The 19,594-nt window shown below is 39.8% G+C and overlaps 1 long non-coding RNA gene across 1 annotated transcript; it reads left to right on the top strand.

Annotated features, from left to right (window-relative positions):
* Positions 1-10,071: 10,071 nt before the first annotated feature.
* On the top strand, positions 10,072-17,091 carry LOC138869782 (uncharacterized). The gene is made up of 2 exons (XR_011400035.1): positions 10,072-10,558; positions 16,906-17,091. It is a non-coding gene; the product is annotated as an uncharacterized lncRNA (long non-coding RNA).
* The last annotated feature ends 2,503 nt before the right edge of the window (positions 17,092-19,594 follow it).

Raw genomic sequence — 19,594 nt, 5'->3', positions numbered from 1 at the left:
TTTTATTTTAGGTTTTTCATTGAAAAAAAAGGAAAGAAAAAGAAAAGCAAAAACGAATAGAAAATAAATGGGGCTAATTGCACAAGGGCTGATTTAATTGGGCTAAGCCATGGTGAAGCCTAAATTTCCCCTTTACCCGTTCCAATCCCCCAAGCCCAAATCCCAGCTACCCAGTCTCAGGCCTCATTGCAGCCAAACGATCCTATTTCCCTTGTCCCTAATCTCGACCGTTGAATCTTTGAGATCCAACGGTCCGAAACTTATCGAACCCCGAGTATAAAAGTGTCCAAACCAAGCCCTACCCCCAATCAACCCCCTCATTCCATCTCCTCACCTCCCCGTCTCTCAAAACCTTAGAGACTGCCGCCTTGAAACCCTCTGTCGGTGGCAACTCCATAAACACCCCTAAATCACTCCAAAATTACACCAAACATTCCTCACCTCCTCTTCTTTATAAATTACCAAGCCAATCCTTTCGATTCTTCCCCAAATTGCTTCAATTTCGGATCTGAGAGCATGCTAAGCCTAGGTCACAAATTGGTTTTTTTTCCAAAGAAGATTTAAGCTAGAAAATGGGTGTTATCCGTCTGTTCCCGACGAGAACAGTCGCCTAACACCTATTACGACTTAAATCAGAGGCGTCCAGTTCCTTTTAAGCCATTTGATTCACGTTCCGATATAGGTACATTCCTCCTGTCTTTTTTTTTTCTTTTCTTCTCTTATGTTATCATTCTCTTGTTTATCTTCTTCTTTTTCTTTTTCTGTTTGTTTTGTTCATCTTGTTTCCTAGTTCGTCATTTCAATGACTAAACTAAGTAGTTCAGGAGGTCATATTCTTTGGGCCGTTAGGGTTTTATTTGTTTTTTTTCATGTCAACCAACCTAGTTCTCTAGTGCATGTCAAGCTTCTCTTTAGTTTTAGTTATCATTGCTTATTTTATTTGGACATGTTGGTTAATCTAATTTTGAAATAGGTATATAATAAATAATATAATTCATTAATATTAGTTTTAGGCATCTTGAATTCTCCTAATTTGTTAATTTGTTTTGACTAATTTAGTTTTAGTCAAATTCAAGTTTGGAGGTCTTAAGATTATTATTTTTCTAATTTTTTAGATGTTCAATCTTGGTTTTGATCCGTTTGTTGTCATTTGTGTTGATTGTTTCTGTTGGCCATATTTTTCAATTCTTAGGGATTTGTAGGGGTTCATTTGTAAGTAAAAAAACTTAAGGGGGTTAATTTGGGAGTTTAGAAATGGGATAAGGTATCTAGAATGTTCTGTGGCATGGACAGATGGTGCTATTCTACCAGTACAAGTTGTTGAAGCCAATTAGAAATGGCCAGTTATCTGCTTGCTATTAGAAAAGATGCTTTGTGAGGGGTATTTTGGAAAAAAAATCATTCCTTGACTTGGAAGGCACGCAACAAATTTTGGAGATAAATAGGGCCCTTTCCTTCACTCTAGACAGACTTTTCAGCATTATTCTCTGCACCTAGTACACTGAAAAATACACACACACTGATATAGTTTCAGAATTAGAAAAAAAAAACACAAAAAAAGGATCTCAAATACTGTTCCATTGATTAGCTGGTTCTCATTTTTCTGGGTTTTAAAAAGCTTGAATATATTGTTGGTTTCTGGGTTCAAAACATGGTTTAAGTTGGTTGTTAGATGCTAATTACTGTTGTTTTAAACTCTGCTGATCTTACCATCTTTTTGTTGAAGTTATATTGTTGTTTTTGGCTGTATCCAGGTATGTAAGGCTGAACCCCTGTGGTCATGTGAATAATACACCTGAAGTTTTAAGTTCGTTGGTTGTTGCCACTCAGTTGATGTTCTTTTGCTTTGCTGGAGATTGGTTTTATGATGTTTAAGTCTATTTCATTTTGTTTTCTTCCCCTCCCCGTTTTGCTTTCAGCATATTAGAAGTTAGCTAAAAACTTTGTACATAATAGGTGTGTGTTCTAAGTATGGACTTTATTGTGAGGTGTGAGGAAGGTATTTGTGCATCTAAGTTACATTTTGGGAGATCTGTTTGAAGCTTCAGCTACATGGATGTTTTGTTAAGATGGGAGTGTTCATTTTTATGTTGATGATGAGTCAATAGTGCATTCAATAGTTAATACATTCTCAGTTATTTATCAGTTAGGTGATTAAAAGCCTGAATGTTGATGTTAGAGTTATTGATTGAAGTCATAATTATTGTTTGTCATATATGTAAGCATGAGTTTAGATAGAGAAGTGTTGAGAATTATATGTCATGTGTGGATCATGGATAGTTGGGCCTCAATTTAGGCCCAATGACCTTTTACATGTTTGAATTAAGGTCCAACTTTGCTGCCTAACGCATATCTGCATGAGAACATGTGTTAACAGTTGGTTATTTCACTTTTAATTAAGTTCAAATATGTATTTTTGTGGGTGTTTGGGCTTGGGCGTCAGCCCTAAACGAAGTGGCCTTGACTGCATGAAGCCTGGCAAGTGTTTCAAGGCCCAGGTCTGTGGGATTCGATTTCGAGCCCATGCAGTCCCAACATTTCCCCCCACCTTGGTATGCCCGTTTAATAATATACTGGGCCAGCTATTGGCCCAACACTTTGGCCACATTATTACAGGTCTATTGTATACTTTCTTGCTCATCATCAATAGCTTTAAACCCGAGTTATTTGTGAATAAAAATGCCCTTAGGCCTAATTAAGTATAGTTCTTTAGAACGGAGTGAGGTGTGCCAACCTAATTAAATCACCTATGGCCCTCTTATTTTATAACTTAGATACTAAAAATGAATCTCGTAGTTTGTTTTAGGCGCGTTAACTAAAATCCAAGTGTACATTTCATGTAACCCGGTTCTAATCTCTAACAAGGTTAAATAGAACGTGTCGTGAATCGCAAGTGCATTTCATGTAGCGTGGCTTACGGTGTGTTTTAAATAACCTTGAAATAGTTTCTTGAATAGATAAAAGCGGTTATAAAGTAAAAAATGCACATAGGTTAAAAATGCGTAATTAATCATATAGTAGGCCAATATTAACAGTTTAGCGACCGTGCTAAAACCACGGAACCTGGAAATGCCTAACATTTTCTCCCGGGTTAACAGAATTCCTTACCCGGATTTTTGTGTTCGCGGACCGTAAAATAGAGTCAATATTTCCTCGACTCGGGATTTAAACCGGTGACTTGGGACACCATAAATTATCTCAAGTGGCGACTCTGATTTCTAAATAAAATAATCCCGTTTTGATTGTCACTTTAATTGAAAAAACTCCCTTATACCCCTTCCGGGGGTAGGAAAAAGGAGGTGTGACAGCTCTGACGACTCTTTTAGGGACAAGAACCCAAAACCTATTGTTCAGGGTTCAGAATTCGAGTTTAGAACAATTGTTATATTTGGTTTTATTTATTATCTAATTTTATTTACATGTTTGAGCCTAATGTGCTAAATGTCACTTTTTACCGTTTTGATATTGTTTGAACTATATATAAACTGTTACGAAACCCTCCTTTCTCTAAGCCTTCTAAATCATCTGGGAATGGTGCACTTCGTGTAGCTTCTCTTCTGTTAGAGTCATATCCCAATTTTAGAATGAGGTTCGGACAAGTTGCAAAGCCGGTGAAGCTTCTGTATTCCCGGTACGCTGCCCCCCCCCCCCCGGCTCGAGCTGTCCGCTCGGGTAAGCCAGGTCTAGAACAAATAAACTCAGGTTTTTAAACATAGTATAACATAGCCTCATGCCGGATCCCTAGTAGGAACGCTTGTTTGCATCACGTGTATTTGACTTTGGGGACTCAACACAGGGGTTGGGTCCGTCTAGGACAGATGTACTCGAAATCAAAAGACCATCCTGATATATTTTACCTGCTACTTGCACATTTATTTGACTCAGATTGCATGTTGATCAGCTTCTAGAATAGGGAACAAAATTGAGAAAAACCAAATTGAGGTAAGAGGGAGGAAATTACCCGTCTGTGAAAAAAACCGGTGTCCAAATATCCCGAAACTCTGCCGAAATTTTTGAAGAAAAAAAAAAGAAAAAAAGATATTTCAAAATATTTATGCTTTTTGTTGCGTCAAAGTTGACCGAACTACGCAAGTTTAATTCTCACCGGATGTGGGATACGTAGGCAACCCTTATCGAGTCTAACTCCATTTTGCAAAAATAACCCAAAATATGAAGTGTTGTTATTTTAGTATAAATAAATTTAGATAATGCCGTTATTGTCTAAAATAGCCAAATTGCCCCAAAAGGGCACCGGAAGACTGCTTTTGCAAAAATAGCCACCTATGGTCCTTTTTCAAATTTTTGGCCAATTAGCAAACACAATCATAAAATCTTCTTCCCTGAGGTGCTGAAGGGCCGTATTTTGCAAAGGTTTTTTTTGCTTTAATTTTTGAAATTGATAATTTTCTCTTGAGTCAAAAAAAATCATGGTCGTTTAACCGATCACTTTAAATAAATGTACAGGATGAGCACTATTGAAAATGAACCTTTCACAGTCCTCGAGGAAATCCCGTTAGAACTTCATATATGGTGGAATGATTTAGGGGAAGTCAACAGAGATACTGTGATAAAAGCGTTGGGCGGTCTTGTTGGTCTTCTAAAGATTAAGCCAAGGACGAATATAATTGAGGCTTTGATACACTTTTGGGACCCAACACGTAATGTGTTCCATTTTGCTGATTTTAAGCTAACCCCTACGCTTGATGAAATAGCGGGCTACGATGGTTTTAGTGGGAATCTCAGAAATCAATATCCAGTAGCACCTAAAACGGTGACTCCTCATAAGTTTCTAGATCTTATAAGCATAAGTCGGGAAGTTAAAGACGAAAATTTGGCTGAGGGATTCTACACATTCTACTTCTTGTACCAACATTACGGGGATCCCCACGGTTTTGAGACTCTAGATATCGGTCTAACACATTCAGGGAACAAAGGTAAATGGGAATCCCGGCAGGGATTGGCTTTTATAGTGGCATTCATGGGCGTCTCAATTTGCCCAAGAAAGGATGGAAACATAGAGTTGGGGCTTGTGGGAATAGTCGACTTCATGACTAAAAAGGCTAATGGTACCATTGTATCGATGATCCTAGTGGAGATTTATCGAGCTCTAACTATTTTCCGGGAAGGAGGAAAGTTTTTTGAGGGATGCAATATGCTTCTACAACTCTGGATGGAGGAACACCTTTGCCACTATCCGAGGTACATGAACTGTGGTATGACCGCTCTTAAATGCATTGAAGAACATGATAACCGGGTGGAGGGCCATGAGTTTTCGGAAAGTACGGAAGCATGGTTCGCATTTGAGCTCCCTGACTGCAAGCAAAATTGAGTGGACATTCGGGTGGCTCCCGGTCAGTGAAGTCATTTACATGTCGGCCGAATTGTGTTTTCTTCTATTAATGGGTCTCTGAAGCATTCAACCTTATGCCCCACATAGGGTTCTACGCCAGCTAGGCAGGTACCAGACTATCCCGCATGATGAGAATTTGAGTCGAAAGGTCATCAAACTAGGACCAAAAACTGCTTTCCCAGAAGAAAGGGTGCGCCGAATTTGGCATCAATGTAGGTTCCTGGAGCCAAAGACTCAGGTACGGGATCTGTCCAAAAGCGAGCTGGAGCCTAATTATACAACTTGGTATGGTAAAAGGTTTCAAGCCCGTCAAGATCCCGAACGTCCCGCCAAAAGGCCCCATGTCCAACAATTCACTAATGGGGCACATGAGCAATGTGATTGGTTGGCAAAAGAGACAAGCTACAGAGCCATAATAAGCAAATTGGAGGGGCAAATATGAGATCTTAAATTTGACAAAAGTGTACAGGCTGCTGCTGATAAAGGGGAGAAAAAGAAATTGGCCCAAGAAAACAAGGCCCTTCGAGCCCTGATCCAAAAAATAAAGATAACTGCTGAGAATCAGGAAAGGAGCCGAAAGGATGAAAGACTCATAAATGGTCTTAGGAGGAAAATAGCTGAGTACGAGGATGATTTGGAAAAATCCGAGGGTAATCTGGCGAGAGCCCGGACACAGTTAGCGAAGAACGTAGAGGGACGAGTAGAGTTTGTCCGACAATTAAAAAGGAAATATGAGGGAAAATCCACCAACTTGAAGAAAAAGCTAACTACCCTCGAGAACGAGATGGCCAAACAAACAAAGAGCTTCAAAGCAGAAAGAGAACACTGCTACGTGCTGATGTCGCAGCTAGAAAAAGACCTGCAGCAGCTTCAAGAGCAAAATCATACAGCCGAACAAGTTTTGGGGGCCAGATCTCAGCAGATCGGACGGTTTCTACAAGAGAAAGGTATTATAAGAGAAAGGGTTAGGAGGATTGTGGACTACATTGTGATGAAGTGCAATGAATGTGAAGACATGACCAGGTCCATGTTTTTCGCTTCCGTTATGATTTTTGTCCGACAAATCATGGATGACCTATTTCGCCTTCAAGAAGATATGGCGCATAGGCCTGCGCCGAGACCGACTGATGTCCTGCGGGCCCCTGGAGCAGTAATTGAGGCACTTATGTATTCATGGTTTTTATTCGAGTATGTATTTTCATCTTTCTTCCTGAGTTTGTTAGTCCATTTTCGAGTTTGTATTTTCATTTTTTTTTTGGAATCTGTTAGTCCACCTTTCGAGTCTGTTAGTTTTTATGATTAATTCTGTAGGAAAAGTCATTGTAATCAGGATGTTTTGCTTTTATTTTATTTTATGAAAAATTGAAAACCCAAAAAATGTATATTTATTTTATTTTACACTTATCCCCTGAACTACGTAATGATATAATTCATGCAGTGCCATGATACGTAGGCAATCCCCATAGGATTCGATCATAACCATAAAATGAAAAAAAGAGGGAAAAGAATATAGAGAGAAAAAAAGAAGAAAAGAAAATCAAATGGAAAGGAAATAATGGCAAAACAAGAGAGGAAAAATGAGAGAATAAAAGAATAGAGACAAGAATCAAGCAAAGAAAAGCATGAATGAAAAGAAAGAGAGAAAGAAATTGCAAAATGAAAATTTGTGAAAGTCGGGATGACGCAAGCAGCCATTCAAATGCATAATAGAAATGGTTAACTGCTTAGGTGCATTGCATCCCCAACGTGCGGTTACCTATATGTTAAGCTCTTAATCGCTAACAATGTTTGCTTGTTGTCATCAAGTACAGGCAGGTGGTTAGTTTGTTCGGCATTCTGGTAACCCACCCATACAACACCAGGTCTAAAGACAAGATGATCATGGCTGGCCAAGAACTAGATGCAAGTGTTATTGATCCGTCGAGGGAGGGAGAAGAGTCTGATGTTAATCTGAAAGAGGAGTTACATAAGTTGAAACACCAAATGGCAGAGATGTACCAGGCATGGATGAAAGGGCATCCACCACCATCATACCCCGCCAACCCTGCTTTCATTCCGCCACTAGCTCAATCCCAAGAATCTCCCACTGTTGATTCATCTCCGCAACATGCACTAGGCTTTCCCCATTACCACCACTATCAAGGCACCACTTCCTAGACCACACAAGTACCACCAGCCAAACCAATCCCGTACCCCCCTCCACCAGCCACCCCTGTTTTCGTAGCACCACCGCCATCTACACTTTATCGATCTTCCAGTGAGCCATTATTCCAGACCCAAGATAATCAATACTATCCCCCGGAGTCTACTTTCAAGGCCCCCGATCATTACACCTACACTCCTCGTTTTGGCCTCCATGTTGAGACTGAGAGACCACCTAAAAACCTAGAGCAGGAGGAGATGTTTAGGAAGGTAAGAAGATTGGAACAATCGTTCATAAACATGTAGGAATTGGGAGGCCAAGTGAGCGTAGCCTACAAAGATTTGTGTCTATTTTCTGATGTTCAGTTTCTTGTGGGATTTAAGATGCTTAAATTCGACCTATATGATGGACATGGAGACTCGGTGGCCCACTTGAGGGGATTCTGCAGTAAAATGAGAGGAACCGGTGGGAAAGATGCGCTGTTGATGGCATACTTTAGCCAGAGTCTGAGTGGCCCGGCATTGAAGTGGTACACTCGTTAGGATCACAGTAGATGGTATACCCGGGATGATTTAGCCCAAGCTTTCGCTTGTTATTTCCAATACAACATCGAGATTGTTCCAGATCATTTGTCTTTGACTAAGATTGAGAAGAAGCCTAGTGAAAGTTTCAGGGAATACGATTTTCACTAGAGAGAACAAACGACAAGAGTTAATCCCCCGATGGAGGAGAATGAAATGGTGGAGTACTTTCTGCAGGCTCTGGAGCCTAATTACTTTGGCCATCTGATATCAGCCATATGCAAGTCTTTCAACGAGGTAGTGAAGATGGGTGACATGGTGGAAGAAGGGCTTAAATCAAACAAAATCATGAGCTACTCGACCATCAAAGCAACTACCCAAGCTATTCAGAATGGTACTAGAGGAGTGATCGAAAAGAAGAAGAAAGAAGATATGGCAACAGTTGATTCAGGATCATGGTTTAGACCAAGGGGCCCATCACACCTTTATACCCAGCCTCGACCCCATCACCAGACCTACACCCAAACCCTATATAATCCACCCCAACATTACTTCCCATCACCAGACCCTCAAATTTCTGTCCACCACGCCCAGTCATATACTCAACCTCCTTCCTACTCACAATGGCGTGCCCCGGCCACACAAAACACCTACCCAACTCCATAAAATGCTTACCCGCCCCTATGAACCTACCGAAACCCTGCCGATCCAGGTTTTCGGCCCAAACCAGTATTCAGAAACGAGAGGTTGCAGCGGAAGAAAACTTTCACCCGTTGGGGGAGTTTTATACTAGTTTATTCCAGAGATTGAGGCAGTTGGATGTGCCGAGGCCAATTGAGTCGAAATTGCCAAACCCTCCTACAAATAATCTTGATTACTCCTTGAGCTGTGCATATTGCTCTGGTACTCCGGGGCATGATATGGAGAAGTGTTGGCACTTGAAAAATGCCATCCAGGAGCTCATCGACACAAACCAGATTGTAGTCCAAACTCCGAAGGCACCCAACATCAATCAGAACCTATTGCCAATCCATGAGGAAACAAATATGATCGAGATAGTACACAAGGAGAGGGAGCCCAAGAAGCCTTCACAATCCGTTATGGTGATTCGATCTAGTGAGGTCAAGCCAGTCAAAAAACCAACGGTTGAAGGATCAGTGAACAAGTTAAGCATGGCAAATGGTGAGCCATGTGATAGCTGAGAAGAGATCCCTAAATAATTGTGAGCACGTGATTTTTGCCCAATATGAATTACTCCCATAAATTCAAAATAATTTTTTTTCCATCATTTGCAAATTCGTAGATTTTTGTAGCTTTTTGTTTGCATTTGTCCGCGCATGTTTAACCTTATTAAATCATTGAAAAATACAAAAAATACATTGCATTTGCATTTAGGATCTATTTTCACATTTTGAGGTTAATTATTAAATTAGGTGCTTTATTAAAAAAATGAAAATCACAAGATTGGTTTACTTTTGCATTTCTAGCCTTTTATTTATAAATCAATAATTTCCCCCTTTAATTTAGAAGTAATTAATTCTTGTAAATAATATGTTAGGTCTTTAGCTTAATTTATTAAACTAATTACTTTTAGGAGTTTTTAATTAATAAAAAAAAAGGAAAAGGAAAACAAACAAAAAGAAAAGGAATTAAAAAGATTTTTGAAAAAGGGAAAAGGAAAGAAACCAATTTGGGCCAAAATCCAAACAAATTCCCAGCCCAAATCTAACCTCATCAGCCTTACCCGCCCCAATTATGCCCAGACCCACGCCCGTTCCCTGACCCGACCCGCTCCCTAAGTATAAGCCTAATCCCTAAATCCCAAAGGCAGAGAAACGATACTATTCTTCTTCTTCAAAAAACACCCGAATCCACTCCCAAAATTGCCAAACTTCGGGCGAGTGAGCTCCAATCTCACCTCACGCGTTCCCCCTCTCGCCTCATCACCATATTTCTAACCTTTCTGACAGATTCCCTCTCACTCACATGCTCTTTTCGATTTTGTTCCGGATTTTCACCTTTTGGATGATATATGGAAAAATGGGGGGCGTTAGATTGGATTCGAGTTAATCTAATCCTTCCATTTGTCCCTCTTTCATCAGAAACGGGGTGAAAATCTGTTTTGGGGAGAGAATTTTCGTTTGAGAGATTTCTTGGAGATAAAGGTTGAAGCTTCGAGAACACCTGAAGGCATATATAAGAGGAAGGATATTTTCGGATGAGAGGGGATCTTCGGAGAGATTTCTTTTAAAGAAAATTGAAGGAAAAAATCAGTGTTGAAAGTTTTATTCTTCTTGTCTATTGTTCGTTTTTTTTCTTATATCAAAACAGAACAAATGTTATGGAGGTTCCTTGATTTCATTTGATGTGAGTTTTATTGAGCATTTCGAAATAATAGAGTCTCTTCATTTCGATTCTGGATTTTTGAGTAAAAATGGAAGTCGTTTGAGAAGCTCGAGTCAGTTGCTGCTCGAGGATTGATTTTCAGCTGCTGTTTGTTTTGTTCGATCTCAATTCTGGGCTAGTTCAGTGTTTCGATTTCAGGTTCTTTGACTGACTCTTCCTCTTATTTTACTCTTTGGTGTTATTAAAGCATGAGGAGGGCTTAGGATAAGCAAGTAGGATTGGTTTGAATTTCTGAAATGTTGAAGTTCGAGTGTTAACAAAAGCATATTGTTGGTTTTAGGTTGACGATGAGTCTGAATGAATCCTCCCTGATGTGCAAATATGTTCTGTTTTTTTGTTGTTTTTGTGTTCAAATTGTATGAATCTGTCTGATTTCGTCAGGCTTGATTGAAGTCAAATTTGGTTTATGAGTTTATGGTTTACTAAAGTATGTCAATGTTACTGCCGAGAGAAGCTCGATCAGTTCTTTTGATGTTTTGCAAAGTTTTCCTGCCCGTGTTGTCTGATTTGTGTTGGTATGAGCAGCATATGCATATCTTTAGGCTTAAATGAATCAAATTCACGCTATTTTGCAGTTGTAGTTCTGTTCTTGCTTGCAGAAAGTTGAGCGTTGATTCATGTTCGAGCTCGGTCTAAAATGACGTCTGAAATGTTGTTCACCTTTTCCTGATTCGAGTTATATTTTTGTGTCTGGTTGCATGCTTCTGTTGGATTATTCTGCTGAAATCTTTTGTTGCTTCTTGTCGTAATACTGCTGTTAGTTTAGTTAGATGTAGGCTAAGTCTGAAATCAGTGCATATGTTTGATTTGTTTGTTTGGTTTTCTCCTATTTCACTTGTTGTTTATGAAACTATAGAGTTGTGTTGTTTCTATAATGGTCCAAAAATCAGTGGGAACTTGCTAGCTTTCAGACGCCCAGTTTTCCTTGATTGCTCCTTCATCGCTCTTCTTAGTTTCTCTCAAGCGTTACTGATTGTCTCTGCTGCATAAGATAGGGATTAAGAGAGTCGAGTGAAGGAATAGGCTAGCCAAAACCTATTTCAGATCCCAGGAGGGAGATACAAACTTCAGTATGAGATACAAACTTTAGTATGAGAAAATTTGCACTGTTAATCTTCTTATTATGCACACGGCGACACATTAACTCAGGAGCAAGAAATACTTCGCAGTATTTGTTATTGGCCAGACACACGCTATTCCTTTGGTAAACTGTTTCATTGTTTAAGTTGCGAATGATTAGAGAATTGTCTAACTTGGAAGTTTGTTAAGTATTTTTGGTTTGGTGTTTGCTGTGTCGGTGAAATGGATATCCATTAAAATTTCATCTTTATATATTGGCTTTCCTTCAGCTGATAGTTTGCTTGTAAGTCGCTGGGATGTTCTGGTATATTAATTTACTTCTTGAGCCTAAGACGCCCATTACCCTGCATCCTGTGGCTTTTGTATATTTGCTCAATGTTAGTTTGCCCTTGGGAGTTAATGCAATCGTGATTATGTGTACGTTCGCGTAACATAATTGCGGTTCTAAAATTAATTCGGAGTATGTGTTCGCACAACTTCGATCAAACTTTCTTAATAGTAAAATTGTTTTACTAGGCCATTAATTAAATTTAGTTCATATAGCTGGAGGTGTGCCAGGCCAAATAAATCTCAAATGCGTGGCCCTCATTTAATTATTTCTTTTAAATCCCTAGAATTCGAGGCGCGCCATTTAACAAATTTCCATGGCTCTCGCAAAGTTGAAAATGCGTAGTTGCTTTAGGCGCGTGATTAAAATTACCTGCCTAAACTCGGGTGTGCATTTCATGTGACCCAAATCCAAATCTAACAACGTTAAATAAAATGTGTCTCGGACTGTGGGTGCATTTTATGTGGCATGGTCCAAAGTCGTGTTTTAGATGGCGTTGAAATCTTCCTTAAAATAATTAAAAGCGGTTTTAAAGTTAAAATGCACATATGTTTAAAAGTGTTTTAATATCAGATAAATAGGCCAATAATAACAGTTGAGCAACCGTGCTAGAACTACGGAACTCGGGAATGCCTAACACCTTCTCCCGGGTTAACAGAATTCCTTACCCGGATTTCTGTGTTCGCAGACTGTAATACAGAGTCAATCTTTCCTTGATTCGGGATTTGAACCGATGACTTGGGACACCATAAATTATCCCAAGTGGCGACTCTGAATTCTTTAAGTAAATAATCTCGTTTCGATTGTTCTTTAATTGAAAAAATTTCCTTATATACCCCTTTACGGGGGTGTAGGAAAAATGAGCTGTGACAGTTATGCTATAGCAAAGCAAGATAAGTCAAAGTTGGTCGTGCCAGGGTTGGCGAGTAAGCCTATCATAATTGTGGAGGGTGCCCGTACGGACCCTGTCATCATCAAGCCTGTAACTCAGTTGCCGGTAGTCAACACCAAGGCTATCCCATGTAGCTACGAATGGGTGATAGTGACCTATAAGGGAAAGGAAGTGAAAGAAGAAGTCAATGAGGCCCAGGGTTTAACTCGTCCAAGGAGATGCTTTGCCCCGGAAGAGTTAAGGAAAGCTAAAACATCGAGAGATAATCCAGTTCTAGTAAAGAAAGCAGTCACTGAGGAAGAAGCGGAGGAGTTTTTGTGAAAAATGAAGGTACAAGATTATTCCATCGTGGAGCAATTGAGAAAGACGCGCGCTCAGATTTCCTTGCTATTATTGTTGATCCATTCAAATGAGCATCGTCGGGCCCTGATGAAAATTCTGAACGAAGCTCATGTCCCCGACAAAATCTCAGTGAACCATCTGGAGAAGATCGCCAACAAAATATTTGAGGTGAACATGATCACTTTCTCTGATGACGAGTTGCCCGTGGAAGGTACTGAACACAACAAAGCTCTCTATCTTACAGTAAAATGTGAAGATTCTGTGGTCACCAGGGTGTTAGTTGACAATGGTTCTAGTGCAAACATCTGCCTTCTCTCTACTCTGAACAAGTTAAAAGTTGACGATGACAGGATTCACAAGAACAACATATGCGTGCGAGGTTTTGACGGTAGAGGAAAAGATTCGCTTGGTGATATAGTGGTTGAATTGACAATAGGACCGGTCGAATTCACCATAGAGTTCCAGGTACTAGACGTGGCCGTCTCTTACAATCTGTTATTGGGTCGGCCTTGGATACATGCCGCCAAAGCAGTCCCGTCCTCTTTGCACCAGATGGTCAGTTCAAGTGGGACAGACAGGAGATCGTCGTGCATGGTGAGGAGAATTTGTGTGCTCACAGTGATGCCTCTGTCCCGTTTAATGAGGCCGAAGATGACAAAGGGCCTTAGGTCTATCAAGTTTTTGAAACAGTGCCGGTCGAGAAGGTTCCAGAAGGGAAATGTATTCCAACTCCAAAGATAGCCTTTGCATCTTCATGATGGCCTCTGAAATACTGAATAATGGCTTTGTGCTAGGTAAAGATCTGGGGGCATCCTTGCAGGGTATCATACAACTAGTGTCCCTCCCTAAAAACTTGGGTACGTTCGGTCTTGGATTCAAACCCACAGCGACAGATGTGAAAAGGGCTAAAAGGGTGAAATATAAGGCGTGGGCACTTCCGAAGCCTATCCCGCATCTCTCCAGGTCTTTTGTCAAGCTCGGTGCTAGAAAACGTCCAGTGTCAGCAGTGCCAAGTCCTATGGTTGACATTGATGAAGAGTTAGTTGGCTGTTTGATGATGTGAACATGGTAGAAGTTGGAGAAGGTTCTAGCAAAGCAAACGTGCAGTTCGTCGGGCCGAATGTAAAGTTTAACAATTGGAAGGCTACTCCTCTCCCTACTCGGAAGGAGTTTTGGTAGTTTATTTTATTTTCCTTTCTATCTGGGTTATTCCAGGGTTGTAACCCAGATTTTTATTTTTCACTTGTTTGATGTACAAACCCTGTTATCCTTTATTTTCAATTGTGAGCACGTGATTTTTGCCCTACAAGAACTACTCCCACAAAAATTCAAAATAAAATAGTTGTGTGTTGCTTGTGATTTATTTGTATTTGTATGTGCATGTTTATTCTATTTTTACTACTGAAAAATACAAAAATATATGTGTTGCATTTGCATTTACAATTTAGGATTAATTAACCACTGATTTGTTTTACGAAAATGAAAATCATAAAAAATAATGTACTTTGCATTTTTTAGCATTTAATGTTGAATTGTGTGATTTTATTGTTAATTGGCATTTAATTATATGTGATAAATGTTATTAGAAGATAATTAGTATTTTTAATAAGTTAACTTGGTTTATAATTTTAGAAAATAATTTAGAAAGCAAAATGAATGAAAAGAACAAAAACTAGGAAGGAAAATCGGATTGGGCTCAAATCCCTGGCCCAATGGCATGTCCCAAACCCGGTCCAGGCAGCTCCTCTCACAGGATGGTGAAACGACGTAGTATAGGGACCAAACTACGTCGTTTCAATGGCAAAAATCTCATCCATTCAACCAAGCCACATCCAACGGTCACAGATCAATACCCGTATCCAAGAACTGAACCCGACCCGTTTACCCCGAACCAAACCCGCCTCAGTACTTAACCAAAACGACCCCGTTTGACCCCCTAACCTAATCTGGACCGTCGATCTTTACTGATCCAACGGATCACATTAATCCCCTCAATCTAATATACCAAAATAACCCAGACCCATTGCCCCCTCTCATTTCCAAACACCCCCCTGTTCAGTCGTCTCTTTCAGAGAGACCAAACGACCAAAAACCCTAATAGCCGCCACCATACTCCATCGCCTGAAACCCGGCGGACAGTGCTCCGTTCACCCCCAAATTCACACCCCAGCTTCCCCACGACCTCCTAAACCTAACCCCTCTAGCCATTCCCCTCGAATCCTGATCAGGGCCTTCGAATCTTCAATCAAAGATCGATCAAAAAACCCTAACTAATCCAATCGATTCCAGGCTAATACCCAACGTCCACCTGACTTCCCTCGTCCCTAAACCACCCCTAGTTCTCCTCGAATCAAACTGTAGTTTGTCGAATCTCAATTCGAATGAACGAACGTTGAGTTCTCAGATCAAGAGCCTGTATTGAAGATTCGAGGCCGAAATAGGTTTTATTCGTGTGTTCTCGTTTGAGAACTCGTGATTAAGACCTATTCCGACCAAAATCAAAAGATGCCGGATTTGGTTCAAGCCGAGCTGGTCGTTCATCTTAGGTATTTCCCATTTCCATTTGGAGTTTGTTATTTAGCTTTCATTTTCCTCATTTTTGGTCTTCTCTGTTCTCTGTTTCATCTCATTTTTTTATGTGTCTTTTCGGATTAATTTCCTGTCACGTCAATTTGCTTTGGTTTGGTAATTGGTGTTGAGTCGTTAATTTTAGTCAATTATTGAAGCTAGGCAGTTTGTCGATTTGTTAGAACATTTCCGATTTTGCAATCGATAAATTAAGTTTGCCCGTTTGCTAAAATTAAGGATTAGTCCATCACAATGTTTGAATCGCTTAGTCGGTCGTCACATTGTTTTGAATTGCTTGGTCAGTTGAAATGCTTTGAAAATACATGAACTTTGTTTTGGTTGTCACCTGAACCTACTGTGTCATTCCCTGTAAGGGTGTTCTGAATCATTAAAATCCTGGGCCTTTATTTTGTTGCTATTTGATTCAACCTGGTTCAAGCTTAAGCTGTTGTTGAGTTTGATGAATTGAATCCTACTGTTTAGGGTCTGAAATGAATCTGACATTGGTTTGAATTCAGTGTTGGTATGATAATGTTAATTAGATAGTAGTGACTTATAAGGTTGCATTCAGAACTTAGGAGAATTGGTTATAGCTGCAGTCACAGGGTCTTCAGGGGTATTTCGGGGGTTTAAAAGTTTGGCAAATGGTCTTGCTAAGTGGGCTGTCAGTAAAGCACTTAATTAACATTAAACTAATGCATTTGTTTCGTGCTAATGGGGAACAAAACATAATGGTGTGGGGAGGCTTAAAAAGACTTGATTAAAATATAGCATTGCCCATACACCTTTAAAACTAAACAATGAAATTAGACACTTAGTAGTGGTTGTCAGGGAATATGATGGGAGACACACATTTCTTAATTCTGCCTAGTGTGAAAACAGGCTGGAAAAAGGGTCTATCTTAGGGTATAAAAGAGGGCAGACCTGAGATAACAAGGAGGATTTTTTTGGAAAAAAGAATTTGAAAATAGAGAGTTCCTTTGGAAGGCAGTCTGGTTTAGTGTTGTCAAAGTTTTAGAAAGTTTTTCTGGTTTAGTTTCGAGCGTAGTGTGGTACAGTCAGGTCTGTTTGGGGTATCTACTGTTGTTGTTGTTCTACAATTCATTCCGGGTTTAAATTTGAGTGTGCTGAGCTTCATTTCTGGGTTGAGACTGGTTTGTTGTTGCTATTTGAGTTCTGGCTGCTGATACCCGTTGAAAATTATTGCTGATTCCTGTTGCTACTGCTGTGAAATTACTAATCTCTTTCTTCTCCTTTGTTTCACTGCAAGCCCAGGTACACTTTCGCGTTCATCATAATGTACATTGAAAGTTGAGAAGTGGAACGAAAATGAAGCATGTTTGATTACATAATTGACTGCTTTTGACTTTTATTTCTGTATGATTCGTTGTAATGAAGTAAGACTGGACTGTTTGGACTATTAATTTGTATTGGAATGTTAATATTCAGTAGCTTAGCATGATTGCATGGGATGATTAGTTTAACTGTCGATATTAGCAACAACATAAATATAAAAGTTGACTTTAGATCTTAACTTGTAGTTAGCAATTCAATATTCAAATAGTTGTGAGCAGCTAAGAAATGCCAGCATTAGTGTGAATCAATTCAGATTTGTTAGTTTCATAGTAGGATTGAATTTAACTTGGACTGCTGGGTTCGTATGACCGTATATGTGCACTATTGATGACATAGATTTAATCTCTTAGGACCTTAATGATCAGAACACGTTTTTGGGTTAGTGATGTTCGTTTAGTCTTACTAGGGGTATTAAAACACATTGCTCTACTTTGAACTCACAAGTAATAGACAACCTTTGCCTGCTGAAAAACTGTCTCACTTCTAGCCGCGGTTAAACTTGTTTGAGGAGTTTTAGGTGGAATTAACTAGTCATTAAGGTTACTTAAGCAACTATCCATGTAAAAACATTTTAAATGAATTGAATGGTCTGACTGATCTATTGGATGAGAATCATTGTTCGATTTGAATTAAGGAGATGTCTGGGTCTAAGGCATTGGCAGACCTCGAAATTAAAATCAGCGTCGTATTTTTGGGCTCGTCATAAGCCCAAACTGTCCAGCCCTTTATAAATGAAATCTGGGCTGTTATGAACAATTTGCTGAAATGTTCTGCCTTTACTTACTAAGTTATTGGGCTTAATTGGTTTGAAACTGATTCATAAGGATTTTGGGCCTTTCATATATGCTAGTTAATTAGTTAGGCTTCAGAGACAAATTCAAAAGAAAATAACGGCTTGCTTTAGGATGTACATAAAATAAACGAGGCGTGCCACGCCAAATAAAGTCACAAATTGCGGGGCCCTCTTTAACTACTTCTTTAAAAATGTTAGACCTCGGGACGCGCCCTTTAGCGAATTTCGTGGCTTCCCTCAAAGTTAATAAAACGCTAGATTGTTTTAGACACGCTTTTAATAATTTACTTTCTTAAACTCGGGTGCACATTTATGTGACCCCAATCCAAATCTCAACGGAGTCGAAATGTATCGATAACCATGGGTGCATTGATGTGACGTGGTTCGAGATGTATTTTTACGACGTTGCAATTCTCGTTAATAATAATAATAATAATAAAAGCGGTAAAAAGTTAAAATTTGCACATAGGTTCAACATGTATATAAAAAAAATCAGATAAATAAGCCGAATGTGATAGTTGAGCGACAGTGCCAGAACCACGAAACTCGGGAATGCCTAACACCTTCTCCCGGGTTAACAGAATTCCTTATCCGTATTTCTGGTTCGCGAACTGCAATACAGAGTCAATCTTTTCCTCGATTCGGGATTCAACCGGTGACTTGGGACACCATAAATCTCCTAAGTGGCGACTCTGAATTAAATAATAAATCCCATTTCGATTGTCCTTTAATTGGAAAAACTCCCTCTGCGCCCCTGCGGGCGCGGGTAAAAAGGAGGTGTGACAGCTCTGGCGACTCTGCTGGGGATTCAGAGAACCCAGAATCTCTGGTTCAGGGTTTAAGAATTCGATCTTAGAATAATTGTTATGTTTGACTTTATCTGATTTTTCTACATATTTCGCGCTAAATGTGCTAAATGCTTTATCGCTTTGATATTATCTGAACTGTATATAAACTGTGCCGAAACCCTTCTCTTCTCACCTCCGGGGATGTGCTTACTGGTTGAGACTCCCTATTCTGTTAGTGTTATACCCTGAAATAAGAAAGAGGACGGACAAGTTACAAAGCCGGACGATCTCACGGGTCCCCGGTACGTTGCCCCCTCCTCAACTCGAGTTGTCCGCTCGGGTACACAGTCTATAACAAATACCTAGGCTTTGAACCTAGAATAACGTGACTTCATGCCGGATCCCTAATAGGAACGTTTGTTTGCATCACGTGCATTTGACTTTGGAGGCTTAATACAGGGGTTGGGTCTGTCTAGGACAAGTGTACCAAAAATGAAAAAGACCATACTGATGCATCTTACTTGCTACTTGTGCATTTATTTGCTTCGGACTTGCATGCCGACCGACTTTTGAATATTTTGAGGAAAAAGAAATAGCAGTATGAGGGTTAAAGAGAGTTAATCGCCTGTTTTGGAAAAACCAATGTCCAAATAGTGTCAAAACTCTGCCGAATTTTTGAAAAAAAAAGGAAAAGTAAAAAGTCTGGTTTTCAAAAGAAGTTTGTTTTAGCGTCCCGAACTACGTCGGTTTGATTCTCACAGGGTGCGGGATACGTAGGCAACCCTCATCGGGTTCAACCTCCCTTTTACAAAAATGTCAAATTTTTGTCATAAATAAGTCGGGTGACGCCATTCTTGCTTAAAATAAGCCGAATGTCCCCAAAAGGGCACTGGAAGGCTGTTTTCGCAAGAACAGCCACCCTGAGTCATTTTAAATGGTTTGCGGGCACAACCTTAAAATCTTCCTCCCGGAAGCGCTAAAAGGCCGTGTTTTCAACCGGGTCCTTTATTTCAATTTGAGAAAAAAA

Source organism: Nicotiana sylvestris, chromosome 5 (genome assembly GCF_000393655.2).
Source record: "Nicotiana sylvestris chromosome 5, ASM39365v2, whole genome shotgun sequence".
In the NCBI taxonomy this organism is placed as follows: domain Eukaryota; kingdom Viridiplantae; phylum Streptophyta; class Magnoliopsida; order Solanales; family Solanaceae; genus Nicotiana; species Nicotiana sylvestris.
The sequence above is the reverse complement of the archived record's forward strand: the minus strand, read 5'-3'. Positions and strand labels throughout refer to the sequence as shown.